This window comes from Vombatus ursinus, unplaced genomic scaffold, assembly GCF_900497805.2.
Source record: "Vombatus ursinus unplaced genomic scaffold, bare-nosed wombat genome assembly UNPS02014789.1, whole genome shotgun sequence".
Lineage (NCBI taxonomy): Eukaryota > Metazoa > Chordata > Mammalia > Diprotodontia > Vombatidae > Vombatus > Vombatus ursinus.
In genome coordinates, this window is record NW_020954567.1 from 21076600 (window position 1) to 21096696 (window position 20097).

A 20097-nucleotide genomic window follows, 5' to 3' on the forward strand; every position below is an offset into this window, starting at 1 on the left:
TCTACCATGTGTCTTGGTCAGTCAACAAGCATTTATTAATCCTATACTATGTGCCAGACAATGTACTAAGGGGTAGGGGATATAAATATAAGCAAAAAGAGTCTTTTCCCTCAAGGAGTTTACATTCTAATGAAGGAAGAAAATACATGAGAGATCTGAAAAGGAGAGAGGGAGATGTACCTGAGTGAGGGCATGTTGACTAAAATGGAAGAATCAGAGATGGTTGATCTGAGGCCTTTCTCCAAATTGCAGCATCTGGGAAGAACCCATCAATGGGAGAAGGAACTATCAGGAAGCATAGTGTGATACTATCAGTGGCATAATTGGCAGTTTCAGGAATGGCTGATCTAGGGTTTTAGATCTCAAAATGTTAACTATGAAAAGCACACAGGCCCTAGAGAAACCCTCGTGAGCAGAGGGCAAAGAACACTGGATGGAGTTGGCTGGCCAGTTGGCTGTACCACTGTCTAGCCATAACTTCAATTTGTATATCTGAGCCCAGATTTCTTGTCTGCAAAATGAGGCAAACCATAGGATTCAGAACTGTGTGAGCCTTCAAGGTTTATCTGGTCCAACCCCTTCATTTTTACGAAACAGAAATTGAGATCCAGAGAGGGGACTTTGTTCAGTGACTGGATGGCATGACTTGGTTGGGCGAGTTGTTGGGCAACACAAATTGTAAGACCTCCTCCAGCTCTTGACATTATATGATTATAATAGTTTTAGATGGTGGTAAGGGTAAAATTTCCTTCTCTGGTGACCTTTTGAATAAATTAGATTTTAATCTGCCTAGTATACTGTAGGACAATTCTGGCTGGGGACAGGAGACTGGATGGAACAGACAATCCCTGGAGATTCCTTCTACCTGTCAGCCAGTGAATCTGAACCTTTTCAACTAGGATTGTCCAGATTAATCATATGATACTAGATGGTGAGAGACAGCAGGAGAGAGCTTCCTGGCTTGATTGTTAGCTGATACAGGTTTGAGTATGGCCTGGGTAGGTTGTTTAACTTTCCTGGGTCTTAATTTCTTTGGCGTAAAATCTGAATTGAGTCAGATGTTTCCTGAAGACCTTTTCCCCTCTCATATTCTATTACTGCCTTATATTTCCAATCATGTTTTCCTGTATCCACATTTCCTCACCAGAACTAGACTGTAAGCTTACAAGTACTGGTCCTTCCTTTGTTGCCACCTGGCTGTTTGATGTCAAGCAAGTCTCTTAACATCTCTGTCTACATTTCTTTATTTGTAAAGTGGAGATTATAACCCTACTCTGCCTACCTTAAAGAGATGATTGGATTGAGAATTGGAGGGAGTCTTAAAGATGGGCTAGTCCAGGCCTCTCATTTTATTGACATAGAAGCTGAGGGTCTTAGAGATTAAATGATTTAGCACTAGTCTTGGAGTCAGGAGAATCTGAGTTCGAATCTGGCCTCAGACACTTACTAGCTGTGTGACCCTGGGCAAGGGGAGAGAGAGAGAGAGAGAGAGAGAGAGAGAGAGAGAGAGAGAGAGAGGAGAGAGAGAGACATGAGAGAGAGACAAGAGTGATGAGAGAGAGAGAGAGAGATTGATTAAATGATTTGTTCAAGGTCATAGACAAAGTGTAAGTAAGACATGGGGGTGAATCCAGGTTCCCTAAATATTAATCTAGAAGACTGTGTGGTGTGGTGGAAAGACCTCTAGATTTGGAGTTAAGGCATTTACTAGCTGGGTGACCATAGACAAGACCTTTAATCTCTCTAAGCTTCAATTTTCTTCTTTGTAAAATGGAAATGATGATAATACCTATGGTATATACTCCATAGGGTTATCGTGAGGATCTAATGAGGTCTCCTCTACCCTAGGTGTGATGCTAGGAACCCTGCAGAGAAGAAGAATTGTGTAGCATATGTAAAGTGCTTTGCAAGACTTAAAATGCCATGTAAATATCAATTATTATTTATTACTAGGTTGTAAGAATCAAATGCAATCACATATATCACAATATCAGGAAAACTAGGGACAGCTAGGTGGTGCAATGGATAGCAGCAATCTTGGAGTCAGGAAGACCTGAGTTCAAATTTGGCCTCAGACACTAGCTGTGTGACCCTAGGCAAGTCACTTAGCCCCAGTTGCCTTCCCCCAAAAAAATGAAAAAAGAAAAGAAAACTATAAAGTATATGAGAAAAAGGGCAGACCATGATCATGGCATTTTGCACCCTTATCCTTTAACCTGTTTAGCCTGTAGTCATGGTAAAATGACTTAATTATTCAGAGAAGTAGCTATGACGCAGTGGATGCAGGGCTGGCCTTTGAGTCAGGAAGTGGTGGTTTCATGTCCCGCCTTTGACACATGTTGACTTGGGCATGCCATTTACCTTCTCAGTATCCCAGACGCTTCTTTCAGATGCTAAGTTACAGGTGTATTGTCAGTCTGTTTTGGTGGAGGTAGTTGTCCACATTGATGAAATTGTAGGTCTGGATCTCTCTCCTCCCTCCTCAAAATACTTAATATTCATGTCCTCACTCTATCCCTACTGTCCAAAGATCACTGGACATAGATTTAGAGCCCCTAAGTGGAGGCCATTTAGTCTAATCTTCTCATTTGCAGATGAAGAAACTTAGGGCTGGGGAGGGGAAGAGATTTGTCCAAGGTCACAAAGGTATTACATGGCAGGACCAGGATTCAACCCCTCATCCCCATCCAGTGACCTTTCCATGACAATCCCTCCAACTGAGTTTTACCCAAGAATCTGTATGCCACCTAGGACTTGGCATTGTGCTCAGAATGCATGGTACAGTAAATGAACTACTGGACCTGGTGTCAAGAAGACCTGAGTTCAAATCCAGCCTCAGACACTTACTAGCTGTGTGACCCTGGGCAAGTCACTTAATTTCTGTTTTCATCAATTTCCTCCACTGTAGATTGGAGGATAATAGCATCTACTTTTCAGGGTTGTTCTGACGCACATGAAGTAATATATCTAAAAGGCTTTACAAATTTTAAAGTGCTATATAAATGCTAGCTATGATTATGTATTACCATTATTTTATCATTCAGAGTACTCAGCCCAACATCATAAGCAGAGTACTTATGCTTAGCTTTGCCTAAAGAAGAGGGTGGAAGGGAGATACAAAGATGTGTTGAACATGGATTCTGTCTGTAAGAAGTTGACTTGTTTTATCATGAAGCTAATTCTCCCATCTGATTAAAAATGAAGTAAATAACTTTGAAACCTATATTACAAGAAAACCTTTGGATGAGGTTTAGGGTTTCAGTACCAACCAGAGGGTGTGGAGGGAGTGTCAGTAGTTCTGGACAAAGAGGAAACATTGAGCAGGTTTGTGCCCTCAGATTTCAGCAGCTCTGAGTCCAGAAAGAACTGGGATAAGTGTGTGTCTAGTATGGCGGCACTAATGGAAAACTTGACCCCTAGGGAGTGACTAAGATTTTAGATTTAGAGCTAAATGGCATGTATGAGGATATTGGGTCCAACCTCCTTGATTTACAGACGAAAAAACTGAGGTCCACAGGAATTGATTGACCTGAAATCACACAGTACAAAAGCTGGGATTTGAACCCAGGCCTTTTGACTCTAAATGAAGTGTTCTTTCAACTGTGTTAAGGCCTGAAAGCTAAAATCCAGCTTCTACAGAGGTAGAAGAGTAACACTTCTCAGCCAGTCATAGACATGGATTTTAGAAAGCAGCATAATGAAGGCTGTTCTTTTGTTTGCTCCATTCACTAAGGCCACCTTGGGACACAAATCTGCTACGTTATTCCCCTTTTTGTCTTCAGGGTTTCTGATATCACACCCAGGTTAGAGAAGATGTTTACCTGTGAAGGTGGAGCTTCAGAGCCTTTAGAAGGCACCCTGGGCACTGGTGGGTGTCCTTTAAGGACACTAATTGAACAATATCACTTCTGGTTATGCCTAAACCACCCCTTGGGTGCAAAGCAAAATGAAGTGATTTGGTAGATTGACCTTCAGTTGGTGGCATGGCAGGGGAGGTGAGCTGTTGATCCTAATGAAGTGAGAACACCAGAAGGGCACAGGTCAAATTTTCTTCATGGGTCTGTGTGTTCTCTGGGCTACAATCATCCCCTAAGAGAGCCATGGGTGAAGTATGTGGACTCTAAGGTCACATACTGTATACTGTAGTCAATCACAGTCAATCACCAAGCTTTTATTAAACACTTGGTATGTGCTGGGTGCTGTTCTAGGTTCTGGAGTTACAAAGACAAAAAATAAATAGATTTTTCCCTTAAGGAGTTTTCCTGGAAGCTTCTATTAGGGAAGATGTGTGTGTATACACACATGTACACACATGAATATATATGTACATGCAAATACACACAGGATATATACACATGTATATACATGTACATGTATGTGTATATATATGTGCAAATACACACAGGATAATTTTGGGAAGGGAGGCACTTATGGTTAGGTGGTGGAGGGGAGGGAACATCATTGGAGCAACCTGTCTGCAATTGTAGAAGGATAAATATCAGGCATAGCTGGAGGTAGGATGGGGCATTCTATTTTCCTCATCTTCTTCAGGGGATCCAAATGCCCACCCACTCATGGCATGTGGAGACAGTGTAGTTCAGTGGAAAGAACAGGAGTCAGGAGAATTTGGTTTTAATTCCAGTCTTGTCTGTGACAAGACTGTATGTTACTTAAAATCTTTGGGCCTCAATTTCCTCACTTGCAAAATGAGAGAGTTTGTTTCTGTGATGTCTAAAGTCTCTTCTGGCTCCCAAATATCATGGGAAATTCTCCTGCCTTCTGTCTCTTGCCCACTTCAGACTTTTCCTGCTGCTCCCTCTAACAGCTGATGGCAAGCTCCCATTCCACATTCCTCTTTTTAAAGAGTGCTTCTCTTCAGGAAAGCGAGTCTTTGTGGTGCTGAAAGAACAGCTCATCCTCCCTTGGTGACATTCAGCTCTGATGCTCTCCAGTACACAATCCAGGGAGGGTTTGTCCACCAGCCTTGCCAACCTTTCCCTCCCCTCTTCCCTCACCATCTCCCGCCCAACACCCACATGATCTGACAACCCAGCCATGCTTTCTGCCCCACACACATTGCCAGCTTAAAAAAAAAGCCTGCATTGGCACACAGTTTAGGACTCAGGCGATGCACGAAGTAGAATAGAAACCAATTTGGGAGAAGTCCAGCATTATCCTTGTCAGTCTGGTAAATGGTTGCCTTAGATATTGGGGGTTGAAACTAAGAGAAAAGGAGGAGACTTCTTAATTGCAGGGTCACTCTTTTTTTTATCACAGTTCTGTCACAGGGAAAGGTTAGAATCACATGAGAAAATTTGTCTTGGTGCAGTATTTCCTAATTAAGACATTCCCAGGCTCTTTTAGATCTAGCAAATATAACATGAATGGAAGCAGAAGGGATTGCTACATATGACTTATGTGTGACCTTAGGCAAGTTACTTAACCTCTGTGGGCCTCATTTTCCTCATCTGTAAAATGGGATGGGGGAAGCGCTTGACTAGATATCCTTAAGTTTCTTTTTCAGATCCAAGTCTACAATCCCATGATGTGTTCATGCGGGGTAATGATATTTGTTCTTCCTGCCTTATAGGGTTGTTATGAGGAAAGCACTTTGTAAAGCTTAGGATATTGTAGAAATGTGAGTTATTATCACTAGAGGGAATGGCTGTCCAAATATTAGTGAGATGAGAAGATGACCCCCGAAGTCTCTCCCAGCTTGGAGTTTCTGTGTGTAGCTCAGTAGTCAGCTTAGACAGACCCTTGCAGTGAGATCAAGGGACAGACAGCCTTCCATAAAGACCTGCCATTGCATCTGAAATTCTATTTTGAAATTATTTAGTGGGTTTATCTTCTTTAAAGGTTTTCTAACAGTCAATAAGTCAACAGGCATTAATTAAGCACCTACTATATGCCAGACACTGTGCTAAATGCTAGGCATTCAGAGAAAGGCAATATACACAGACCCAGCTCTCAAGAAGCGTGGTGGGAGAACTAATATATCAACAACAGTGTACAACGTATACAGGTTAAATTGGAGATAAACAACAGAAAAAAGACATTAGCATTAAGGAGAACCTGGAAAGGCTTCTCATAGAATGTAGGATTTTAGCTGAGATTTGAAGGAAGCCAAGGAAAATGAAGGATTGGGGACAAAAAGGGAGAGAGCTCCATTGACTTGGTTAGAGGTCAAAGAGTAAGTCATGATCATGCACAGATCTTTTCATGAATAAGTGGATTTGACCCATCTCTTGTTGGACACTTAACTCAGAACAGATCTCTGAAGGAACGAGAGTTTTGATGGAGAAGAGGGGGAAAGGAGAATTTGGAGCTTTAGGCATTGGCTAGGGAGGGTAGGCTTGTGTGGAATAGGCAGCAAAAAGTATGAAGTATCTATGAAGGGAGAGGAATAGAGAAATGTGCCAAGGGTCCAGTTAGCTTGTTCCATGATTTTGACTGTAACATTCAGGATTATTATTAGTAGTTGGGGGAAGGCACTTAACTTAAAATCAGAAGATTTGGATTCTAGGCTTAGCTCTGCTTTTGACTCACTTTATGACCTTGAGGAAGTTGATTCGTATTTCTGGGTGTCAATTCTCTCATCTACAAATTGGGTCTGATACTAAATTTTATCTGTTATTTATTTATGAATTAATATTTAAGTCAATTTAGCACATAAATATTTGAGTACTTACTTAAATGTGTGGAAATATGTATGACTGAGGTGAGTTGGAAATGATTAGGAAGAGAGGCAAAGAATGGGATATGTTCACTCATTATAAGGGAAAAATCTTTGAGGATTCTCTACAGCTTTTGGGGAAGTGATGATGAGAAAAGTCACTGAAAGAAGAAGCTGGCCCCAGGATGACTTCTTTGACTGAAATGTGAGACTGGGTCAGGAGGAATCCACTTTTGATGCAGCTGCCTGCAGTGGAAAGAACATATTGGGATACTATCAGCTTTCTAAATTTTGCTACTCTGGTAAAAAGCCCCAGTCACTTCACCCTAGTTATATAACCTTGTGCTAGGCACTAGGGATACAAAGAAGCAAGGGAGACTTCCATATCTCATGGGGTTATTAAGATGAAATTAAATAACAGATGTGAGAGATGCTATGCAGAAGTTTGAAGTGTTATGTACATGCATTCATGTTATTATTTTTGTACTTTCCTTGCAGCCTCATGCAGTGAATAGAGAATCAACCTCAGAATCTGGAAGACCTGGGTTCAAGTTCTGCTTCTGAAATACTGAGACCATATGTCTTTGGATAAGTTATTTAGCCTCTCAAAACCCCAGATGACTCTTTAAGACTAGGAAGTGCAGAGCAAGGGCTGATGTGCATTAATACAGCTTGATTCCTCCCGGAGCGCTCTATCAATGCCCTCATAGGTCATGTCCCCACCCCACCAAAAGCAAATGCTTCCTGGGTTTTTATCTTCCTCACACAGGCCAGTCAACTTCCCCCATCCCAAATCTAGACTAACAGTGGATACCCGAAGGGTTATAGGAGAAAAGTAGTCTCTCTAGTAGAAAACAGCTTTCTGCAGCCCAGTTAGATAGAATTCTCATAAGAGCTTCAGTTTACAAAGTAATTTTTGCATCTTATTATTTCATGTGATCATCAGGATACCTCTGTGAGGTAAGGCAGTGTCATTTAACAAATGGAGAAATTGAGCCTTAGAGAGATTAAGTGACTTACTCCAAGATGGTACAGCTAATGAGTTAATGAGAAGAACTTAAGTTCTTCTGAGTCTTTTTGAGTTCTTTTCACTGTGCCCCATCTACCTCCAAAAGTGAGGGCCCTGTATCAGAGCGAGAGTCTTGATGCTGAGTCAGAATGGGTCCAGTGGTCCTCAGTAACCTGGAGAACTTGAGGTAAATGGGTCAAGATCAGAGGGTGATCACAAGCACCCCTTGCCAAATACTTGCCTCTTCCCTTCAGGGACCAGTGGGTAAGTGGATAGCAGTGGTTGGGAGCCCACGTGGCCTGTTTCCCATAAAAAGGCCTAGGTAGGGGCTTGATAAAGGATAATGAGATCAAATATGTAGACTTAGAAGAAACTTCAGAAGCCAGGTACCCTTGCTTGGGAAATAGGATCTTTCTGGATTCCCTTATTGGAAACAACCTTCCTTCTTGGACCTCTCATTGTGTTTCATTTTGTGTGTCTATTGCACCAATCGTGTAATGGATACACAGAGTGTCCCAAAAGTCTTTGTGTAGCATTAATAGTTTTTGTGACACAACCATGCACACTTAGACTTTAGGGATACCCTGTGTATTATTGTTATCTGTGTTTATGTTTTATTCCCCTACTGGACTTTAAAATTCATGAGAGTAAGGACAGTATTGTAGTGGTGAGGATCTCCCTTTACCAAAGTAGATCAGAACATTCTCTGAAACTTATAGTCTTAGTGAGCTCATTGGGGGCACTGAAAAGTTGGGACTTGCCCAGGGTATGTGGCAGAGTTGGGACTTGAACTAAGAACTTACTGTCTCCAAGGCCAGTTCTCTATCCACTAGGCCATGCTGCCTCTCTTTGTATATAGTATGCTCTTAATAAATTATTATTGAATGAGTGAATGCCTATGAGACTCCCTGAGGAAAGACGCCACATTTGAAATAAAGTTTCCAGGGAAATCCAGGTCTCCATTTGCTTCAGGAGACTCCATGCAAAGCCTGAGTAGATCTAACCAAAATAAAAAAGTAGTTCCTTGTGCTACCACCTGTTGGCAAAGGTCGCTCATTAACCTGCCTGTTGCTAGGGTTGGCTTTGGAATTCAAGAGTTTGGAGAAATAGGAATACTTGAAAATAAGGAGCGCTGATCAGAAAAAAAAATGAAAACCCTGTATCAAACATGGGCATGTCCATCTGTCCAATTTAAAGGGCTATCAAGCTTAGTCAGGGATCTCTGAGCAGAACATGAGACAGTTGGGAAGAAACCAAAGAATGTTTGGCTTCCTCCAGGATCTGATATCATTCTGGTGAGTAGAATGGATGCTTTGGGGGACTTTTGACACAAAATCAGAACTGAAAGGGACTTTAGAGATCATATAATCCAATTCCTCTTCATTAAACAGATAAAGCAATGGAAACACATAGATATGTGTCCCTGGTCACCCAACTAGTAAATGGAGGAATCAGAAATCACTCTTTTGTACGTTATTTTGGTTTTTGAGTTGCCCTCTTATATCCTTGTCTGTTGAAAGGTTCCCCCTCATTAAAACAAAAAAAGCCCAAAACTTTATTGGGGATAGACTTAATAAATAGTACCTCGATAGTTCTGGCCTCTGGGTGCCTTCTTCTCTCTTTTCCTTCCTTCTTCCCTCCTCCAAATCCACCAGTAGTTTAATCAAAGGTTATCAGAAAAATCATAATATGTAAACAAAGTGATATCCAGGCAATGCTGACCTCTTTCAGGCTGCTACAGAATTGCTATGCCCATCTCCATGCTCCATGATGTTTCTTTTGTTTTGGTAGTGTTCCTGGAAAATTTGAAACAAATATAAAGTATCTCAGCCTTCCCAGAGTGATAGGGCTTGCAAAGTGGGGCTACAAGCACTTAGGGACTTCCCTCATTCTCAGAGCCATTCCTCACATAGGTCAAAATGTGATGATAGGGGAGAAGGACAAAGGAAACATGATATAATGTAAAGAAAGCTGTTTTGATTTTTTTTTTCAGTCAGGAGCTCTGGGTTTGAATTCTGGGTTCCATACTTCTTAGCTGTGCTATCCTGAGCAAATCACTCCTCCTTTCTGAGCCTCAGTTTCCTTATCTATGAAATAGGTTGAACAATAAAGCTTGTACTACCTATTGCATAGGATTATTGTGGCAAAAGTGCTTTGTTGACCTTAAAGTACTGTATAAATGTGAATTGTTGCTATTATTATAATCCTAGCAGCTTTGTCCATCTGGTCCCAGTAGGACTCTCTTCCCTGCCCATCACAACCCCCTCCCCCATTGGAAAGTAGGGGCTGAGTAGGAAAGTTAGATTCTTTGGCTGCCATTTTTTCTTAACTTCCAAGTCCTGTCCCCATTTTCAAGGGTATGTGATCCATCAAACCTCCTACTCAGACCAGCCTCACTCTTCTCTCTTCCCTAAATGGGTCATTCCATGAGTATCTCTAATCCAAAGATCATCCTTGTGCTGAGCTGCCCTGCCTCACCAGAGACAGTGAGTAGGAAAAGCTGGGACACAGCAGTCACCAACTCCCATGGTTTACCACTCATCTTTTTCCAAGTCGTCATTTTTTGTCCTGTTTTGTGGTGCCACAAAGTGGCGATCTCTAAGCATTGCAGCCAAGGTTATCAGAAAAATAAATCTTGGAAAATGGCATTCATATGATAAAAATCCAAGAAATTTTAAAGCAGGAAGGGATCTTTAAGATCATCGAGCTTACCCTCTACATCACAGATGAAGAAATTGAGTCACCAAGAATCAAAATACCTTGCTCAAAGTCAAAAAGGTTTGTTAGAGTTAGCATGATGTGAAGCTAGGTTCATTTAGTGCTCTCCCCACTATGATGTTCTGGTTTTTGGCCAAGGCTCCTTCTTCCATATCACAGCCCCCCAAAATTTATCTACATATGCACACAAAGGGAAGTAGCCATCATACATATGGGAAAGAAAGACCTAGGGCAAATCCTTTTCCTCAGCCTGAACCGGATAGTGTAGTTGAGGACAGACATCTTTTGCTATTTAGAATAGCAGCTAGCAGTCATCCTGATCTGTATCTTGCCACTGGACCCAGATGGCTCCGGAGGAGAAAGTGAGGCTGGTGACTCTGCACAGCCCTGCCTCACTTAAATCCAGTTCACTTGCATATCACGGCATCACCTCCCTGATGTCATGGTCCTCTTTGAGAATGAAGGACAAACAACAACAACAACAACAACATGTATATAGTGCTTTAAGGTTTGCAAATTTTCATATGCTATTGCATTTAGACCTCATAACAATCTTGTGAAGTAGGTGCTATTATAATCCCCATTTTACATAGGAGGAAACTGAGGCAGACAGGTAAAAGGATTTGTCTAGGATCACTCAACTAGTAAGTGTCCAAAACAGGATTTGAACTCAGGTCTTTCTGACTCCAGGTCCAGAACTCTATCAATGATCCACTTTTCTTTAGGGCATTCTGTCCACTGACAAAGATGGCACTTTCCCACTTAATTTTATTTGGGATTCCATAGCCAAAAACATCATCATTTGATAGTCAACTTTCTGTGGTTGTTGTTTAGTTCTTAGTTTTCGCAAAGGACCAATGACTTCATGGGGTGATATCTTGACTTGTTCATGAATTGGATTTAAGGGAGGCAGAATTTCACAAAGTCATCAGCCTCACTCTCTTTTGCAGAGTCATTGACATTGATGAGCTCAAGTTCATTAGTAACCTAGTCTGATCCCCAGAGGATGGACACACACACACACACACACACACACACACACAGAGTCACCAAGCCCATATGAAAGGGAATACTCAACACTTAAGGGGTAGGAGATCTACTCTGATTTTTCTTTAGAATTTACAGGATGGAAGCTGGCAGAGACCTTAGAAATCATGTAGTTCAATCTTTTAATTTTTATAGATGGGGAAACTGAGGCCTGAAGAAATGAAATTGTTTCCTGAGGATTACATAGGTAATAAGTAGCAGAAACAAGATTGGAATCCAGATCTCTTGACTCTAAATCTGGTGCTTTAATTGTCATAGACTCTAATTCCCTCTCTGGGAATATGCTTTCTACTTCACTGTACAAAGGTTGACATCTTTGCCTTCACCTTACCTAGCCTCCCCTCTGCCTTCTCTGATTCTTTTAATCTCTTGCATCCCTCTCCTTTTTATGACCTTTTATTGCTCTTTCTCCTGTTCTCCCTTAAGAGCAGAGCAGTGGGCAAGAAGGTGACTAGATGGGTGTTTGGTCAGGATTGGAGTAGGGAGGAAGGAAATCCTTTCTGTTCTGCTCATTTCCCTTCCTTTTAGCTCCCTGGAAGTATTTCCCTGATCTATTTCTAAACTTCCTAAAGCTGAGCTGAGAAAGCATTTATCCAAGGGTAAATTTAGAAAATTGCAACACCCCCCTCCCCACCCCCTGGCTTGTTACTATGCACTGGAGACTTTGAGCCTTTACCAGAACATATGAGACTTGATATCACAAAATAAGCACCTTCTGGTTATAGAGAGAGGAATTTTCTGGCATTAGATATAAGTGAATTTACAAAGAGTGATATTATCATCAATGATATTCTGCATGGGTGTGGTAGAGTGAGTCAGGAGAGAACTGTACTTAGATACTGCCTGTGACACCTATGCCTTGGGCAAACCCCATAATGTCTCTGAGACTTAATGTCTTCATTATTAAATGGGTTTAAAAACATCTGCAACACCTACCTTGCAGGGTTGTTGTGAAGCTCATTGAAAACACTTAAATACAAATATAATTGGTTATTATTCTTTTTTCCCCAGTTAACTTGAACAGGGATGATCAACTCTCTTAGGCTCCATCTTACTTTTCTTGTAACACCCCACCCTAACCTCTTGTTATCATCACCCCTTCTCTCTCCTTTACTCTCCACTCCCTACATTCCCTTGCTGCCATCCATCACAGGATCATGAGACCTGGAGCAAAAAGTTCCCTTAAAGATCATATGGTCCAGAACCCAGGGGTGGGGAGCCTGTGGCCTCGAGACCACATGTGGCCCTCTAGGTCACCAAATGTGGCCCTTTGAATCCAAACACAATTTGTCCTGTGAACTGGAGGACCACATGTCACCTTGAGGTTCCCCACCCCTCGTCCAACCCTTTGTTTTACAGGTGAGGGAACCAGGACCTGGTGTGGTGAAATGCCTTGTTGAGGTCAATCACACGCAGACTAAATGCCAGAGCCCAACCCAATGGTATAAGAAAGCTCAGCAAAGAATGCATCCTCCCTTTCACTCCTCCTCCATAGGCATGAGATTTCTGGGACCCCTCAAACAGCCACAAATTGAAATGTGAACTTTTGCATTCTCTTTTATCTCTTCGGCCCCATCAGGGATGCCGATGAATTAATAATGGACCAGCAAGCCACAGAGAGCAGGAGTCATTAATTGTCAGCCAGTGTGTCCAACCTCTCACTAAGCCTCTAATTAGCACCCTAACAGCTAAGGCTTCATCTCAGGCCAGAGTCATCCATTTGGAATCCTTCAGGCTCAGCTTGTGGCATCCGGGCACAGGGGGGAGACACTTGGGTCCTTCCTTAGAGAGGAGGGCTTGCCAGAGGTGGGCTGAGTTCAGAAGTTCCTTAAAGGGGGCCTGGTATGCTGCCTATTGAGAAGGAAGGATTTGGAGGTGGGGCAGAGCTCTTAGGGCTCCAAGAGCAACATGATGGCACATAAAAAAGTATTTCACATTTTTTTTTTGCCTGAGGCTCTGGTGAAGCAAGCTTCCTTAGTTTTGTGAGCCCCTTTGACAGTCTGGTGAAGCCTATGGACTTCTCAAAATAGTGTTTTTAAATGCATAAAATAAAATACATAGGATTACAAAGGAAAACAATTATACCGAAATGCAATTAAATTTTTTTCATGTGTCCCAGCTCTAGTGGCTATTGCCAGTCTTCATATTCTTCCAAAAATATTGTCACAAATTGGTGACTTTACCTAGATACTTATTCTTTTCTTTAATTCCAGGCAGCTTATATATGACCATGCAGATTTCCAATCATACCTTTAAGTGAAACACTGCCCTCTCCTGGTAGAGTCTGTTAAAACATGGGAAAAAAACCCCAAAAAACCAAAACCATTGTATTTTAAATTGTAAAAACTCTAATTATGGGAAACTTATTAAGCCTTTACTATTTTAGTATGAATGAATCTATTCCTGGGGGTGGGGAGGGGAGAAAGGATTGGCTGAGATGGACAGATTTGGATTCTTGGAAGCCAGGAATAGGAGGAATTGAAAGGAGAGAAAAGGACTCTGAAGATTAACTTCATCTGCTTCAGGATTTTTCCTAATTGCAGCCCTATGCATCCATTTGGTCTGTAATGAACTAAGGATAATACAGAGTCATTAATGCCAGGAGCCTGGGAGACCTGTGGGGCTGATGGGGAAGAGAGACACAAGTAGGTGTTGCCCTGGCTGCCACACAATTTCTTCCCCATCTCCTGGCATTCATGAGGAGGGACAGTTGGAAGGGGGAAAGCAAGTGCTTGAATGTACACGAATGTCAGTATCCATGGTTTGTAGGTCAGGCTGGATGCTGTGAATGAGTGGGAGGAGGAGAGAGAGTGTCTATAATGAGATGTGGAATTATTCCAAAATGGCCACAGAGAGAGAGGTCAGTGTAGACAAGTGTGGAGATTGGAAGACTGAGCCACAGGTAAAGCAAGTGGGGGTGCAGGAGTGCCCAGAGGACCTCAGCATTGCGGGACTGTAGGGAGTTCCTTCCCTTGTATGGGTATTATGGTCATTGTAGAGTACAGTTGGATTCTGGTTGCGAGCGTCTGCCATTCAGCATATGCCAGGATGGAGTAAGCTGTGGTGAGAGGAGAAAGATCAGATTTTATTTGGTATGAGTTATCTGAATTTTGAGTAGCTTCTGGGCTTCTGTCTCAGAATAAGAATGTCTGGAGACTGGCCACTGGCCAACCTAACAATTAAAAGGGAACAATGCTGTTTATGTTTATTTATTTTTGAGTGGCTCTAAAAGATGTTAGTTAAGCCCTATAGGAACAAGACAGAATGCTTTAATTTTCTCTCCAACTACAAATTCAGGAGCCATATTAATTCTGATTTCTCAGGCAGACACATTGAAATCAAATTCAAATGTATATGGGATTGAACGCGTGACATTTCAATTCAATTAAGCAAATGTCGATTGAACACCTACTATGTGCTTAACTGCATGGGTGGAGGTGCAAATGCATGTAGAAGAGTGATGGGAGGTCGTGTGTCAAGAACAGAAAGCAGACTGATTTGGCTGGAATATAGAATACATGAAGGAGAGTGTTGTGTAATAATCCTGGAAAGGTAGGCTGAAGCCACATTGCAAAGGGCTTTACATGCCAAATAGTTGAGTCTGTATTATATCCCAGAGGAAATAGGAAGCTGCTGGAGATTTTTATGTAGGTGAGTGACATAATCAGACCTGTGCTATAGGTACATTGACTTGGCAGAATGTGACCTTCAGAGACCTTGCCTGGGAGGAGATTTCTACTTCCTGGGGACAAAGTGTCATGTATGATGAGTGCTCAGATCAAGCTGGATCGTGCTATCTGCCTGCCATTACTACCTTCCCCCTTTTTTTCTAGGAACAGAAATCTAATCAACACTGCCATTGATTTTTGGAAAGGATATGCACAAATTAGTTGTCCTATAGCTCTGCTCACTATCTCTGATGTCTCAGAGCAAAAACCCTTCCCTAGCTACCACTTCCCTACATGTGTTGTCTTCCCTGATTAGAATGTAAAGTCTTTGGGGGCAAAGGTTTCTTTTTGGCATTTGTATTCCTAATGTTCAGTATAGTGCCTGGCACATAACTGATACTTATTCATTCATTTATTCAGTTTGAACCCATGGGAGGTTACAAGCTCACTGAGTGGTTCATTGAGAAAAAAAAAGGCCCGGTTCAGAACCTTGGGGAACATTCTTGTTTAGAAGGTGGTATATAGATTATGACCCAGAATATGGAGACTGAAAAGAAGTGGCCGTGAAGGGAGGAAGAATCTCAAGAAAGTGCAGCATCATGAAAACCCAGAGAAAGAAGAAAGTATACAGGAAATGGAATGGCCATAATTGTCAAATGCTTCAGAGAGGTCAATAAGGATGGAGGACTGAGAAAAGACTATCATATTTGACAATTAAGGATCATTGGTAACTTTAGAGACAGCAGTTTCAGTGAATGATGAGGTTGGAAGCCCAATTTCAAGGGCCTCAGAAAAAATGGAAGTAATGATTGTAGACAATTTTTTTCTAGGAATTTTGCTGTGAATTGGAAGAGTGATATAAGACAAAGACTTGAGAAGATGGTCGGATCAAGTAAAGGTTTTTTTAAGGATGGAGGAGACCTGAGCATGTCTGTAAGCAATAAGAAAGAGCTAGAATTCAACCATTCTGGAGAACAATTTGGAACTATGCCCAAAGGGCTATCAAACTGTTTGTACCCTTTGACCCAGCAATAGCACTACTAAGTCTGTATCCCAAAGAGATCAAAGAAAAGGGAAAAGGACCTACATGTACAAAAATATTTATAGCAGCTCTTTTTGTGGTGGGAAAGAATTGGAAATTAAGGTGATACCCATCAATTGGGGAATGACTGAAGAAGTTGTAATATATGGCTGTGACAGAACACTGGTACTATAAGAAATGATGAGCAGGATGGTTTCAGAAAAACCTGGGAAATCTTATATGAACTGATGCAAAGTGAAGTGAGCAGAACCAGGAGAACATTGTACACAGTAACAGCAATATTGTAACAATGATCAACTGAGAATGACTTAGCTAGTCTTTACAAGACAATGATCCAAGACAATTCTGAATAGCCCATGATGAAAACTGCTATCTACTTCTAGAGAAAGAACTGATGAACTTAAAGTACAGATTGAAGCATATTTTTTCACTTTCTTTGTTTCTTGCTTTTTATTGTTTTTTGGCAACATGACTAATATGGAAATATGTTTTGCATGACTCTACATGTATTATTGATATCATATTGCTTGCTTTCTTAATGGAGGAGGGTCAGGAGGGAGAAAGAGAATTTGAAACTCAGAATTTTTAAAAAATGTTAAATAAATAACCAAAAAAGGGAAAGAAGTCAGTATATAGGGAGAGATGGAAGATAAATAAGGAAGAAGGGAAGATTTGAGTGTACAAGGAGAGGGGTTGGTATCAGAAAGGAAAAGAGCCACCTCTTCACCAGGGCTTAGAGTAAAGGGAGAGAGAATGGGAGGATGATGTCAACTGATTTCAAGATGTAGAATAAGGTAGAAAAGGACATTTTTCATGGGGAGATTTTTGTGAATGGCCTCTATTTTCTCAGTTAAGTATGAGTCAAGAGCAGAGAGGAGGTGGTGTGGGAGGCTTACAAAAAGAAAGTTTGGAACAGCTGCTGTGGGGCATGCTAAAGAGAGTCAGTTGCACATGTTATATTCCCCCCAAATAAACTGTAAGCTCATTAGTCAAAGTCAGAGTCCAAAGATTTAGAGATAGAAGGGATGTTCGAGACTAAAAAGCAACCTCTCATGCTACAGGTGAGAAAACTGAGGTCTCGAGAGGTATAATAACTTGCCCAAGATCATATAGGTAGTAAGTACCAGAGTCAGGTTTTGACCCCAAGTCTTTTAACTCCTTACCCAGTGCTCTTTCCACTGTCTTGGGGACAAGGACTATATTATTTTTCATATATGTATCTCCAGTATCTTGTACACAGTAGGCACTTCATGCATATTTTTAATTGAATAATATGAGATATCCAAGAGGGAGTCAGTCAACAAGCATTTATTAAACACCTAGTATGTATCAAGCACTGTGCTAAGTGTTAGAGATACAAAGAAAGACAAAAATATGGTTCCTGTTTTCAAGGAGCTCACCATCTAATGGAGGAGACAACATGTAAACAACATATACAAACAAGTTATATATCAATGTTATAGTCAAAATAAGGTAAGCTGAGTCACAAAATTCTGGGCATAAGCAGTTTACCAATAAATTGGATCTGAGTTTCTTCAGCAAAGCTAAGACCCCAAATGAGGGGGACAGCCCTCTTTTATAGTCTTGGGGAACATAGAACAAAGAACAGAACTTCGTAGGCAAGGAACAAGTTTTGATTAGAAAAGAACTTGGCATTATGAATGATGAATATGATTGGTTAGAGAGCTGAAGTGTGTGTGTAGGGGGTACAATATGATTGGTTGGAGGGACTAGCAACAAGAACTTCCTTTTCTCCTGTGACTAAGAAATGTTCATGTTCATGTTCAAATGTTTGAGTTCACCTGCAGGGTTAGAGAAAGCAGACCAGACTTCTTTGGACAACAGACCAGACATCCTTGAAGGGGACTTTGGTGGGTGTAAAGATACCAGACCCACCTGCATCCCTCAATGATAACAGATTTCCTTGAGGCAGGAATAGAACAGTGATTAGCAGGAGAAATGGATTTCTGAACTTAACTCATTACACCTGATACACTGGAGATATTCTCAGGGAGAAGGCACTGGCATTAAAGGGATCAGGAAAATTCCTTGAAAAATGTGAGACATTAGCTGAGATTTGAAGGAAGCCAGGAAAGCAAGGAGGCAGAGTTGAGGAGGGAGAGCATTCCAGGCATAAGGGACAGCCAGAGAAAATGCCCAGATTGGGAAGAAAGAATGTCTTCTTTATGGAACAGCAAGGAGGCTAGGGTCACTGGATTTCAAAGCATGGTGGGGAGACAGGGCATGGGAGATACAAGAAGACTGGAAAGGTAGGAGAGGGCTAGGTATTAAGGGCTTTGAACACCAAACAAGATTTTATATTTAATCTTGGAGGTGATAGGGAGTCATAGGAACTTATTGAATATAGGAGTGAAACAGTCAGATATTCACTTTAGGAAGATCAGTTTGACTAATGGGAAACTAATCAGTTAAGACTAATGGGAAGAGACTTGTGAAAGGAAACCATCCAGTAGTATCTATTATACAGCAATCCAGGTATGTGGTGATACCTAGGGTGGTGTCAGAGGGGAAGAGGGAGTGAATATGGGAGATATTATGAATTGACAAGTCTTGGCAACAGATTGGATATGAGGAGTAAGAGATAGTGAGGGATTAAAGAGGATGCCTAGGTTGCTAGCCTGGGTGACTAGGAGGATGATTGGTACCATTGATAGTAACAAGATATATAAAGTAGAAAAGAGTAGACAGGCTAAAGGACAGACTCTTTAGGGACACACATTTATATAGGAGAATAATGAAGAACTAGAAAAGTACAGGTCATTAGTAACTTTGGAGAAAGATGTTTTGGCAGAATGACGGAGATGAAAACTGAATTGTAAAGGGTTGAGGGGTTCGTGGGTTAGCTAAGGCTGTGGAAGCCTTTTGAGACTTGAGGAGAGCCCATAAGAGGCAGTATGGAACCCCCTTTTCCCCAAGATGGTGCTGAAGGTGAAGAAGGAAGCAGCTGTCTCACCTGAGACAGAAGCTAAGTCAAAGGCTTTGAAGGCAGTGTGGAGGGGTGTCCATAGCCGCAAAAAGAAGATGTGTATGTCCTCCACTTTCCGGGGACCCAAGACCCTTTGGATTTGAAGACTCCCCAAATACCCTCAGAAAAGGGTCCCTAGGAGAAACAAGCTTGATCATAATGACATCATCAAGTTTCTGCTATGACTATAGGAAATGTAAAGATAAAGGAGAGTTCGCCACCTCCCCCTATCCTCAGTGTTGGAAGATTAGAGGAGACCTGGGCATTTTCATAGGCTGAGGGGAAAGAGGCAGTAATAAGGGAGAAATTGGTAATGCAGGGGAGAGAGGGAGAGAGAGAAAGTGAGAGAGACAGAGAGGGAGGGAGAGAGAGAGAGAGGATCAAGGACATGAACAGAGGGGTTGCTTTGGCCACCAGTAAGGGCTACCTTTTCCTCTGAAACCAGAGGGAGGGAGGAGGAGATGGTTGAGGGTTCAGATTTAGAGAAATGGAAAGAAAATTGAGGCACTTTATAGATGGCTTTAATCTTTTAAACATTTTGCTTTGATCATCCCACATTGGGAGGATTGTTTTTAGTTCTGGATTTCACATTTTATTTTATTTTTTTTTAATTCCTTTTTTTAATTTTTAGTTTTCAACATTTACTTCCACAAGATATTGAGTTCCAAATTTTCACCCCATCTTGCCCCTCCCCCACCCCAAGATAGCATGAATTCTGAATACCCCTTCTCCTAGTCTGCTTTCCCTGCTATCTATCCCCCCCTTCCCCTTCTATTTTCCTGTAGGGCAGGATAGATTTCTATACCCCATTTCCTGTATTTCTTATTTCCCAGTTGCATGTGAAAACATTTTTTTTAAACATGTGTTTTTAAAACTTTGGGTTCTAAATTTTCCCTCTTCCTCCCTCCCCACCCACCCTCATTGAAAAGGCAAGCAACTCAATATAGGCTA